Here is an 11,874-nt window from a genome sequence, read left to right on the forward strand (position 1 = left end):
TGACAACATAGAGAATGCAATGCCATTAAAATTTTGACCGATTTTGGAGATAAAGAGTGACATGAGGTAGTGAATATGCATAGTAATCATGAACCTAATTAAGATCTAGTTAAATTAGGACTAAGTTCATGAACTAGGAATTAAAGATGTAGATGACAACTAACATTTATTTCCATACACATAAATTTAGTTTAAGAAAATTAATTATCCTTTATTAATTAAAGGTATTTAATTTTAAATCCCAATTTTTTATATATAACATATATTTTAAGAAATAGAAATTTACTTTTCAACCCTTAAATATACGTACGTTAAATAAACAAGTACACGTATATTTCTCATGCAATCAAAAATTATACATGTAAGCTAATCATGCTAACTACTAGAATAATGAATTAAAATACTCCCCCTAAATACATACTTAGTATTTATTTTACCCTTACTCCCCCTAAGTTCATCCAACATCATTTAACATTCCTAGTTCCATACGAATATATGCAAAACAATCAGGACTTATAGGTTTTGTAAATATATCAGCTAATTGATTTTCTGTAGGATACCATAGACCAAAGTCTTTAGTCCCATGTAAATATCTAAAGATTCTCTTAACTGCTGTTAATTGAGATTCTTTTGGGTTATCTTGAAAACGAGCACATGAACAAACACTAAACATTATATCCGGACGGCTAGCTATTAAATACAATAAAGAACCTATCATACATCTATAAGTCTTTTGATCAACACTCTTACCATTTATATCTTGATCTAGACTTAATGTTGCACTCATAGGTGTATTGGCACTTTTGCATTGATCCATATTGTACTTCTTTAAAAGATCTCTAACATATTTACTTTGACAAATAAATATGCTATCTTTCTTTTGCTTTATTTGTAGTCCAAAAAAAAATGTTAAGTCTCCAATCATGCTCATTTTAAATTCTTTGCACACGATCTCAGAAAATTCCTTGCACAAAGAATCATTAGTAGCTCCAAACAATATATATCCTCAACATATACTTGAACAAAAAGAATATTTTTCCTTTAGTCTTAATAAAAAGCGTTTTATGAATTTTACCTCGTTGAAAGTTATTCTCAAATAAATTGAGCTAAATCTGTCATACCAAGCCCTTTGAGCTTGTTTCAAGCCATATAATGCTTTGTTTAGTTTAAATATATGATTAGGCAAATTCGGATTTTCAAAACCAGGTGGTTGTTTAACATATACTTTCTCTTGTAAGTAGCCATTTAAGAAAGCACATTTAACATCCATTTGATATAATTTTATATTCATACATGAAGCAAAAGCAAGCATAATTCTAATAGATTCTAACCTTGCTATGGGTGCAAAAGTTTCGTTATAATCAATACCTTCTTCTTGATTATAGCCTTGAGCTACTAGCCTTGCTTTGTTGCTTATGATCTCTCCATCCTCATTGAGCTTGTTGCGAAAGACCCATTTAGTTCCAATAATAGTACGATCTAGTGGTGTTTCAACTAGATCCCAAATTTCTAATTCATTTAATTCATTTTGCATAGCAATGATCCAATCTGGTTCTTGTATTGCTTCTTTTATATCCTTTGGTTCTTTGTTTGGATCACTTATGATGTTTTCTGGAGGATGTTGAGATGACAATCTAAACCTTCTTCTTAGTATGGATGGTGTGTGATCATTTAGAGAGCTCGTTCCTACTTCCTTCGAGGAATCTTTTGTTGGAGTATTTAAATCAGTACGTTCAGGAGCTTTTTCCAGGTCTTGAGGTTAGGTCTCAAGATCAGGCTGTGAGTATTCAATGAGCTCAACCTGTTTTCTTCATCCTCATCAAGACTTTGTATAGGATCTTGCATATTCTTCTTTTTATCTTCATTATGATCATTGGCATCTATTTCATCATCACTTACATCATCAAAAGATTTGTTAAGGTTTAACTCTTTAAAAACTTCACTTAATATTCCATTGTCGGATTCATCAAATACCACATCTATGCTTTCCTCAACCGTACTTGTTCACTTATTTAGCACTCTATAAGCCTTACTATTTAATGAGTAACCAAGATTATCCTTACCATTATTATGGATAAAACACTTACAACCAAATGGTCTAAGGTAGGCTATATTTGGTTTTCTACCTTAAATAACTCGTAGGGGGTTTTCTTAAGTATAGGTATAATGGGACACCTATTTAAGACATAGGTTGCTATATTAACTTCCCGACCCAATAATGTTTGACTAATCCATTTTCTATGAGCATAGTCCTAGCCATTTCTTCTAAAGTGTGATTTTTCCTTCCAACCACACCATTTTGTTGTGGTGTCTTAGGAGATGAAAAGTAATAGGTGATACCGTATTTTTCACAAAAAGAATTAAAGCCTAGTTGATCAAACTCTCTCCCATGATCACTTTTAACCGAAACTATTGGAAGATTTAATTGAGTTTGCATTTCTTTACAACATTTTGAAAACGGCTTCAAGGCTTCACCTTTATCCTTTAAAAAGTCAATCCACGTAAATCTAGAACAATCATCAATGATTACTAGAATATAAGATTTACCTCTTGTGCTCCTTACACGCATTGCACCACATAGAACAACATGTAGAAGTACACATGGTTTTGAAGTGCTTACCATTTTCTTTGATTTAAATGAACTTCTCACTTGTTTACCTCTAATGCATGCATCACATGAAGGATTGTGCTTGTTGTCAAGAGTTGGAAGTCCATAAACCAGATCTTTACTTGCTAATTCGTGCATGGTGTGCGTATTGATGTGACCAAGCCTTCTATGCTATAGCTTTGGATCATCCGTTATAGCCTTTAAACACTTGAAATTTTAAGCTGCAATTTCGTTAATATTCAAACCATAAACATTTTTATGTATAAGGGCGGTAATAAATGTATCTCCGGTGTTAGGGTTTTTGACAACACATTTTTCTTTATCAAAAATTACTTGATTACCTTTATCGCATAATTAAGACACACTTAGCAAATTAAATTTTAGACCTTTAACCAAATAAAACATTATCAATAACTTTAAAAGGATCCTTACCAACTTTGTCAACACCTAATATTTTGCATTTACCTTTGTCACCTAAAGTAATCGAGCCATTACACTTTTATTTAATTTCAGAAAATAAAGAAACTTTACCACTCATATGTCTCGAACATCCATTATCTAAGATCCATTTTTGTTTTTCCTACAAAATAAAAAATAACTTTTCTCAACCTTACTTAGCCAACCAAGTGACAAATTTGGGAGCACATTCGGGGTAGATCATGTTAGGTGGTCTTATCCCTTTAGGAACCCATATTTGTTTTATCTCCTCACGTAATTCATAAGGAAAGGTATTCTTTATGATATAGTTGTCCTTATGTTTGTAGGGACAGGGAAACTTAAGATGTCCTTCTTTGCAACAATAGAAGCAAATAGGCAAGCGTCTATGCTTGTATGCACTTTTAAAAAATGTGGTTTGACTCTTATAGTTATTTTTAGCATTATAACCGATACCATGTTTATCATTAGATCCTTTTTATCGTGTAAGCATTTTTACAAATTTAAATTCAAAATCATTTAGCTTTGTGAAGGATTGTAAAATTTTCTCAGACTCATATCTCAAAGTCTTAAGATCAAATTCAAGATCATTGTTTTTATTCTGAAGATCAATGAGCTTTTTCATATGACTAATATTTTGTTCTTTCAAGACTTTGACAGTCTCTTCAAATTTTAATTTTTCAGCCATAAGCGATACATTTTTCTTTATAAGGTCTTCACGACCTTCGGCATAGTGACGAATTCAATCTTCTATTTTCTCATCTTTTATGATTTGTTCAGTTTGAAACATATCAAAGAGAGCTTTAACTAATTCGTCTTTAGAACAAAAGTTAAGATAGTCAAGTACCTCCTTATGGTTTTGTTTTAGATTGTCATCTTTGTCATCATTTGCCATTAGACATAAGTGAGCTTGACCATCTTCAATTTTCGATTCGGTTAACCCTTCGGAGTCACTCCACTTAGCAACCATTGCTTGTTTCTTCTTGTTTTTCTTGTAGTATTCCTTTTTCTTTTTAGGACATTCCTTTACAAGATGCTCTGAAGATTCACACTCAAAACAAGCAAGTTTGTTAATTTTAGAATTGGAATTAGAAGATTTACCTTTGTTTCTAGATTTGAACTTTTTATATCTTTTTTGCATTTTCATGATTTCTTCTAGACCTCTTGTGATTAAGACAAATGGATATTCCTCATCATCAATTTCCTCATTTTCAATTGAGGATTCTTAATGTTTCTTTGCCTTTAGTGCAAGATTCTTCATGGATGGTGTTACATCACTTTCTCCATCATCATGTAAGGTAAGTGCATGAGTTGTGAGCTTTCCAAGTAGATCGTCAAGTGATAGTACAACCAAGTCTTAAGCTTCTTCAATGGCAGTTACGTTTAGACCCCATTTAGATCTTGGAAGACACCTCAAGACCTTCTGGACTTTTTCAGCATTAATAAAAGTTTTACCAAGAAAATTCAAACTGTTAGTAATCAATGTAAAACGAAAAAACATTTGATTAATATTCTAATCCTTTTTCATCTTGAACATTTCATATTGATGCATGAGGATGTTGACCTTTGTCTCCTTAACTTGACTTGTTCCTTCATACGTCACAACCAACTTATCCCATATTTTCTTAGCACTTGTGCATAATGAAACCTATTGAACTCGGTACCATTTAAAGCACAACACAATTGATCCATTGATCTATAGTTTTTAAACACGGATTCCAAATCACTTTGTGAGTATTCAGACTCGGATTTTTCAACATCATTGCCCTGAGTGTCCTTTTTCATTGGCACCTTAGGTCCTTTGGTTATGATGTCCCAAAGTTCTATATCTTGATCAATCACAAATATCTTCATCAAAGTTTTCTAATGAGAGAAATTAGTTCCACAAAACAAAGGAGGTGTAACAACCCGACTTACCGTTGACTGGGTAAACAGGGTCGTCACGGGGATTATTTCCCAAGAAACTTAAATCATATCCCAAAACCTGGGCAAAGGAATCACCAACTCTATTACGAAACCCACACAGCTAAATCTCAAACCAAATATCTAGTCTAAACATAAAGTAATCATACAACTCACTACGAGTCCATTATAATCAACATAATCAGAACTAATATACATTAAACAAATTCCTAATACAAACTATAAGCTTCCACGGTCTCAGCTCAAAAGGACATCCTTAACACTCTCATCAACATTGCTAACCCGATTATTCCCGACCGGATCCGATCTGTAATCAGCTAAAAGATGGAAACAACAAGGAATCAGATTAAACTGAGTGAGAAGCAACAATCCAAAACAATTAAACACAGCAATTGAAAACAATGGTTTAAAAGCAACATCAGTTTCCTAGATCTATGTGCGCACAGGGAGTCTAGTTGAGAGGAACATCCATAGCTCTAAGGCTATGTCTCTCTCGGGTGAAGCTAGTCAATATCTCAATGACAATTCACTTTAAAAACAGGGAGTAGGGAACCATGTTCCTCAACTCCGTCACTGACCAGCTCGCAAGCCCGATCCATTGACCATATCAATATCAGCATAATCATTCATAAACATTTATCACATTCATATAAATTTCACAAACTTTATATAAAAATTTTACAAATGGTAGCCTGGCCAGACCCCTTTTTAAGGGACTGTTACCACTCACCAACAACGCTTCAAGAGGCGAAGTCCGTTTTTTCACGATCACTAGAAAGGTTCCTCGATGATGTCGTCTCCTGGAGCATAACAAACATAACATCACAACAAAGCGTTCGATACTACAAACTAGGTTCATATAACTCATTGTATCTCCTCCTATGATAGCATCTTAATTCCATCTTCTATTCTAATAATTCTAATTTCAAAGATTGCGCATGTTCTAATTCTAACCCCAACATATATAAAAAAAAATATAACCTTGTTTAAGACTAGCTTATAACCTTGTAACGATCATACGTCTCCACAATTCCCTTTGTATTCCAATTCAAACACTTCTAGTTCATTTAACTCAAACCAAGAAACTAAACAAGATTAACCAGCTATTCTAAAAGAAGAACACAACTAATTTATCCATTCAACTAATAACTTCCACACGAACCCTGATACTTTCAAGAATAACCAATCATATAAAATCAAGGGTTATATCCAACACTTACAGTTACCCAACTATTAAATAAATAGCTACAACAAAGAACTATCCACCACTAGCAAATTCACATGAATCAACTAACATTTAAGAACATCAAGTTTCCATAAACTTTCCACATTCAATATCCTATCGATATCCTAATCTTCGTAAATTCATACTAATTAATAATTCCACAATTAAGTTCTTATCACCACTTTGACCTATAATTATCATTAACAACATTCAAATCCAAATCCTCACCACTACCTATACACCATCAAGACACTACGAATCCATTCCCTTAAATTGTTTCACAAGTATCTGGTATTATATCTAAGAGTATCAATCTATTCAATTATTCACCATTATCATAACTTGTCACAACTCTTAGTTCCTAACAATAATTCAGCAGCTAAATATACATATCCAACAGCTAGTCTCAATCAACAAAACTCATCTAATTAGGAATCCCGTAATGGTTTTAGGACACCTCTTACTAAAACAGGCATAACTCACTCATACGGAAACCAAATGAGACGATTTAAGTGGCTACGCGACCATTACTCAGAGCTCTACTATTCTTATTAAGACAATAAAATCCAGAAACAATTAAACCGATCCCAAAATAGCCAAAACAGAAGGTTCGTTATGGATTTTTAAGACAGCCTGCTAGTATTTCACTATTTTGAACATAACTCTCTCATATAAACTCATTTTGGAGCGATTCAAGTGCCCACGTGATCGTGACTCGAAGCTCTACAAATCTCATGAAGATACCAAAATCCCAAAACGACTCTAACTATTTCAAAAACAGCAACACAAATTCGGACAGAACAAAACGGAACATCATTGTCGATCTTTATGACAGTCTACTAGTATTTTGGACATAACTTCCTCATACGAACTCATCTCGGGGTGATTCAAGTGTCTACACGACCGCGACTTAAAGTTCTACAAATCTCAAGCAGACATAAGAACTCAAAAATAATCAGAACCATCCCCAAAATAGCCAAAACAGAAAGTTCAGTTTATGAACTGAAATTTCAGAATCCCAAATACTCAATTTGATACTAGAACTCAAATAATCCAAATAACCAATTCTAATCAACACTAAAAACAACTCAATTACTAATTAAACTCATATACTCTAATTAAATTCAAGTTGATGCTTAAATTTGATTTAAAAACCCCAAATCAATTACAAAACTCTAACATTTAAATTTGAAAACAAAATAACAAAAGAGAGAAAAGTGGTTACCAACAATAAAAGGAGGAGGAGAAGGGCTGCTGGGCTTCGTGGCCTGCTGCAGCCTGGCTGGCCTGGTGATGACGGTAGGAGATTTTTCCTGTGAGGGGAAAGAATGGAGGAAGAAGGGAGATAGAAGAGGGAGTTAGGGTAAGAGAGGGAGTGGGAGCCGTGGGTTTTGTATGAGGGAGTAAGGGTATGTCGGTTAGATGGGGATAAGATTGGTTTTATTTTCAGCTTTGACCCATTAAATTCTATCAAAGTCGTCTCATCGTAAGACAATCTTATATAAGACATGCTGTAGGGTATAATAAACGATTTACGAAATAAGTAAAATTTCGTAATTGGTTGTATGAATAAGGATTGCATTTAGGAATTTATTTTTCAATACTTTATTTAAATTTATTTTTATAAAGATAAGATAGTAATCAATTAATAAAATATAATCAAAATATACTTTTATCGAAGTACTCTTTATACGAATTTTATACATTAAATAAAATATACCTCCTTCTTGAAAATGTTAAAAAATCAAATACTTGAGTCAATATTATCAAAATAATAATATTATTACTCGAATTAACTTACTTAATAACCCCAATCAGCTTAATAAACTTATAATTAAACTTTATTAAATGTAGTCTATTACATTCTCCCCAACTTAAAATAATTTCGTCCCCGAAATTATATCTACACTTCTGATCATCCTTCATAACATATAACTCGAATTTTGTGAAATGAGAACCAAATAAACTTTAGTTACTCCCCAACTTTGATTCAAGACATACTATATCTATAAATTTTCAATCATATAAGATGAATTACATATTGGTAACACAACTAATCTCAATTGAATTACTCCAAACCTTTAAATTTAAAACTTCAACCTCGATTTACTTTACGTGAACGTTCACATGTACATTAAATCAAATACCTTACTTCAAAATCTTTTATACCTTTAATTATATATTTGGTCATTTCAACCTTTTTATATCCTTAGTTTGAGATATTAAATCATCAACTTACTTGTTGTTTCCCAATTACAATTAAATTTTTAATTAAAACTCTTATAACTTCCGAGATACTTTGAGATGAATACCTTAAGTCATTTATTGAATCTCATATTCATTAAAGATATCCACAATCATTTTTCTATCAACTTTTAATAAGTCAAAACTCAATCATTGTCAACTTACTTTGAATTATAACATTTTCAACCCTAATCTTCATTTAACGCTTAAAACGTCAAATTCCTTAACAAATTCATCCGATAACTTCAATAACCTTTAGACATTCAAATTCGTATTTTTTTTTCCTAAACCATTATTCTATTATACTCAAGTTTTACCATTAATAGTTTCATACAATCCCAAATTATTTTTTTTTTAACCTTTAATAACCAAACATTTCCTCACTTACAAAGTCAAACCTCTCACAATTTAAGTATTCTTTAAACTTCCAGTTGATCCCTTTTTTCTTAATTCACATTTTACCATCAATAAAACCTTTATAGAGTCCCAAAGTTATCATTCATTCATTAAAAACCGTTGAAAGCTTTCTCAATTATATTTTTACATTATCCTCAACACGTATAGGCCATTCAATCAAACTTACTACAACATAACTTTAAGTTACTATTAATTGTGTTAACCTTTGTTTCCTTTCGAAACGTCCCTTAATTAAAATTTCTCATCCCATAATTGAACATGTCACAAATACTTTTTCTACATTCTTTATTCCTTTATAGATTTTCAATCTTAACACACAATTAACGCATAACTTTCAATATTCCCAAAATGTTTCTTTTAAACTCTTTGCATCGAATCATTCTTGCACAACATCATCGCAATTCTCGATAAGTTTGGTCCTCAACTCCTTTTGCCAGTTATCCGAGTATATATAATATCTTTTGGAAAACAATTTCAAGAATACTTGACTCGAGTATATATATTTCAAGTTGAAATTTTGAGATCTTTTAAAAACAACTTCTTTTTTTTTTTATCATGTGTATTTAGGATCATTCTCGCACTGATAATTCTCTTAAACTTACTCGTCTTAAAATATTAATTTTCCCGAATGTTACATTCTTCCCATCTTGAAATAAACTTCGTCCTCGAAGTTTAAACTAAGTCTCCAGCATATATTCCAATCTCTAGCTAACATACATATCGTAAAGCTATGTCCCTCAACTTAGAATGAAATTCGTCCTCGAACTTAACTCACAAAGACTAAGGTGATGCAATAGCTATAAAGCGATAAACATAGAAATGCCTAAGCAAACAACCAGGGATAATCGCGTCTCATGGCATCTACTGCCTCCCACGTGGCTTCTTCGGTAACGTGATTAGACCATAGCACCTTCACAAGCGCTATACTACCTCAACATGTATCACGCGCCTTCCTATCTAGGATCTGAACGGGGGTCTCCTCATACTGTAAGGTGTCATCCAAGGTGAATTGTTCGGCTGCAGAACGTGTGAATTGTCTCTAAAGTGTTGTCTCAGCTGAGATGCGCGGAACATGACATGCAATCGCTTACAAGACGCTGGTTATGCAAGTCGATAAGCTACTACTCACTATACATAAAATTGCTATGCCACCATAGTCAACTAATGTACACAACTTTTAATAAGAACATCATGCAACCCAAAGCTTATTTGTCCTTATCGAATGATAACCATCTTACTCCTCAAATCATAAATTTGTTATTTACCTGCACTTCAATATATAACTACATTCAAAATTCCTATTTCATATTTTTGACTCCAACACAAACATTTAGTAAGACAATCCCAAGATAACGAATATACCTTAGATTTTTAGACGAAAAAACCCTCCTACCTATCTACCTCAATATATAGCATCTCAAAGCACTACGAATACCTCTTAAGTCCATTAATTCTCTAAGACATATGCAAATTTTTCCTCCAGCAAAGGTCTCGCTTTCATGCTGACTTAATTCCAATTTAGTTTCTCAATAACAAGATTTGCCGCAAACAAATAATAGTTGTCAAATTCCAAACTTCATTGCATCCAAACTTTCATAAGACACTTCTAATCCTAACTTACCTAAAGTAGTAAACATATTCCTCAATGATGAACTATAAAACGCCAAGCCTTGGGACTAGTTCTACTTTTATCCATTATATGAGAATCCATCATACTTCATTTATCTTAACCCAGGGTTTTGAACATAAACTTTCATATTTGCAATGTATTTCCTTAACTTTTCGTTAACCAAAATTTACAACACTAGCTACTCTAAAGTAATTTACGTTGAGATCCATACATATGCGGTTGCAACTAATATCATCAATTATACTTAACAAAGCCTCAAGTTAACGAATGACATCCCATCCTTATGTCATATTTGCTCTTCCAACCAGCAAAAGAAACTTTGTACATTCTAAGTGATAATCACACAATTTTCCAACAACTCTAATAAATCTATAAGCTCCAATATCCAAACAAACTATAATATATGACATGGTCTAACAACATTTAAAAAAATCATCGTTTACACCAACATATGAGCACCGTATGCAACTCAATCACTAGGCTTTGAAAATTGTCATATGCTCTTATCATAGACTTTTCTATCTCAATGGCTTCAAGTACTTTGTCTTCACTAACTCTCCTACAATGTCACAGACATTCTCAATATTCAACTCACTTACAACCGAACACTATCGAGTTTACACAACTATATAACCTTGCTTTCGTGCACTAAACTATAATCATACTCATGGATCGACAAACAAAAGCTGGTAGAAAAGGGCTAGCAACAAGATGAAACGATTTGCAATCTTAGGACATACTATTCTAGCTACTAAAACGATAATTGACAAGGAACTATGATAAGCAACAAGACATTGGCATCATCAGAAAACAAATCCAAACATTGCATCATCGAACTGAATCTTCTTGCCGTCACGATCAATCGTTAAGAGCGTCTTCCCATTTTACCCCGTATTCCTCACACCTCACATCCTACATTTCTAAGAAAACAAGACTACCTCAAACACCTAGGTTAATTCCACAATCATATTCACTTTTGTTCCTATCTCTTATCTTAAACATCTAAATCCTCAAGTCACGTTTTTCCTTACTCCCAAGATTGTATGCCCGCTAGATAAACTAACCCTAAGGATCAGCCACGGTTGCGGGTTGGCTCTGATACCAACTGTAACAACCTGACTTACTGTTGACTGGGTAAACAGGGTCGTCACGGGGATTATTTCCCAAGAAACTTAAATCATATCCCAAAACCTGGGCAAAGGAATCACCAGCTCTATTACGAAACCAACACAGCTAAATCTCAAACCAAATATCTAGTCTAAACATAAAGTAATCATACAACTCACTACGAGTCCATTATAATCAACATAATCAGAACTAATCAGAACTAATATACATTAAACAAATTCCTAATACAAACTATAAGCTTCCACGGTCTCAGCTCAAAAGGAC

At 32.9% G+C, this 11,874-nt stretch overlaps 1 long non-coding RNA gene across 1 annotated transcript; it reads right to left on the reverse strand.

Annotated features, from left to right (window-relative positions):
- Positions 1-1,544: 1,544 nt before the first annotated feature.
- LOC130826829 (uncharacterized) lies at positions 1,545-7,585 on the reverse strand. The gene is made up of 4 exons (XR_009047133.1): positions 7,417-7,585; positions 5,697-5,766; positions 3,891-5,283; positions 1,545-3,188 (listed from the first exon to the last, which is right to left on the reverse strand). It is a non-coding gene; the product is annotated as an uncharacterized LOC130826829 (long non-coding RNA).
- Between the last annotated feature and the right edge of the window lie 4,289 nt (positions 7,586-11,874).

Source organism: Amaranthus tricolor, chromosome 11 (assembly GCF_026212465.1).
Source record: "Amaranthus tricolor cultivar Red isolate AtriRed21 chromosome 11, ASM2621246v1, whole genome shotgun sequence".
Classification (NCBI taxonomy): domain Eukaryota; kingdom Viridiplantae; phylum Streptophyta; class Magnoliopsida; order Caryophyllales; family Amaranthaceae; genus Amaranthus; species Amaranthus tricolor.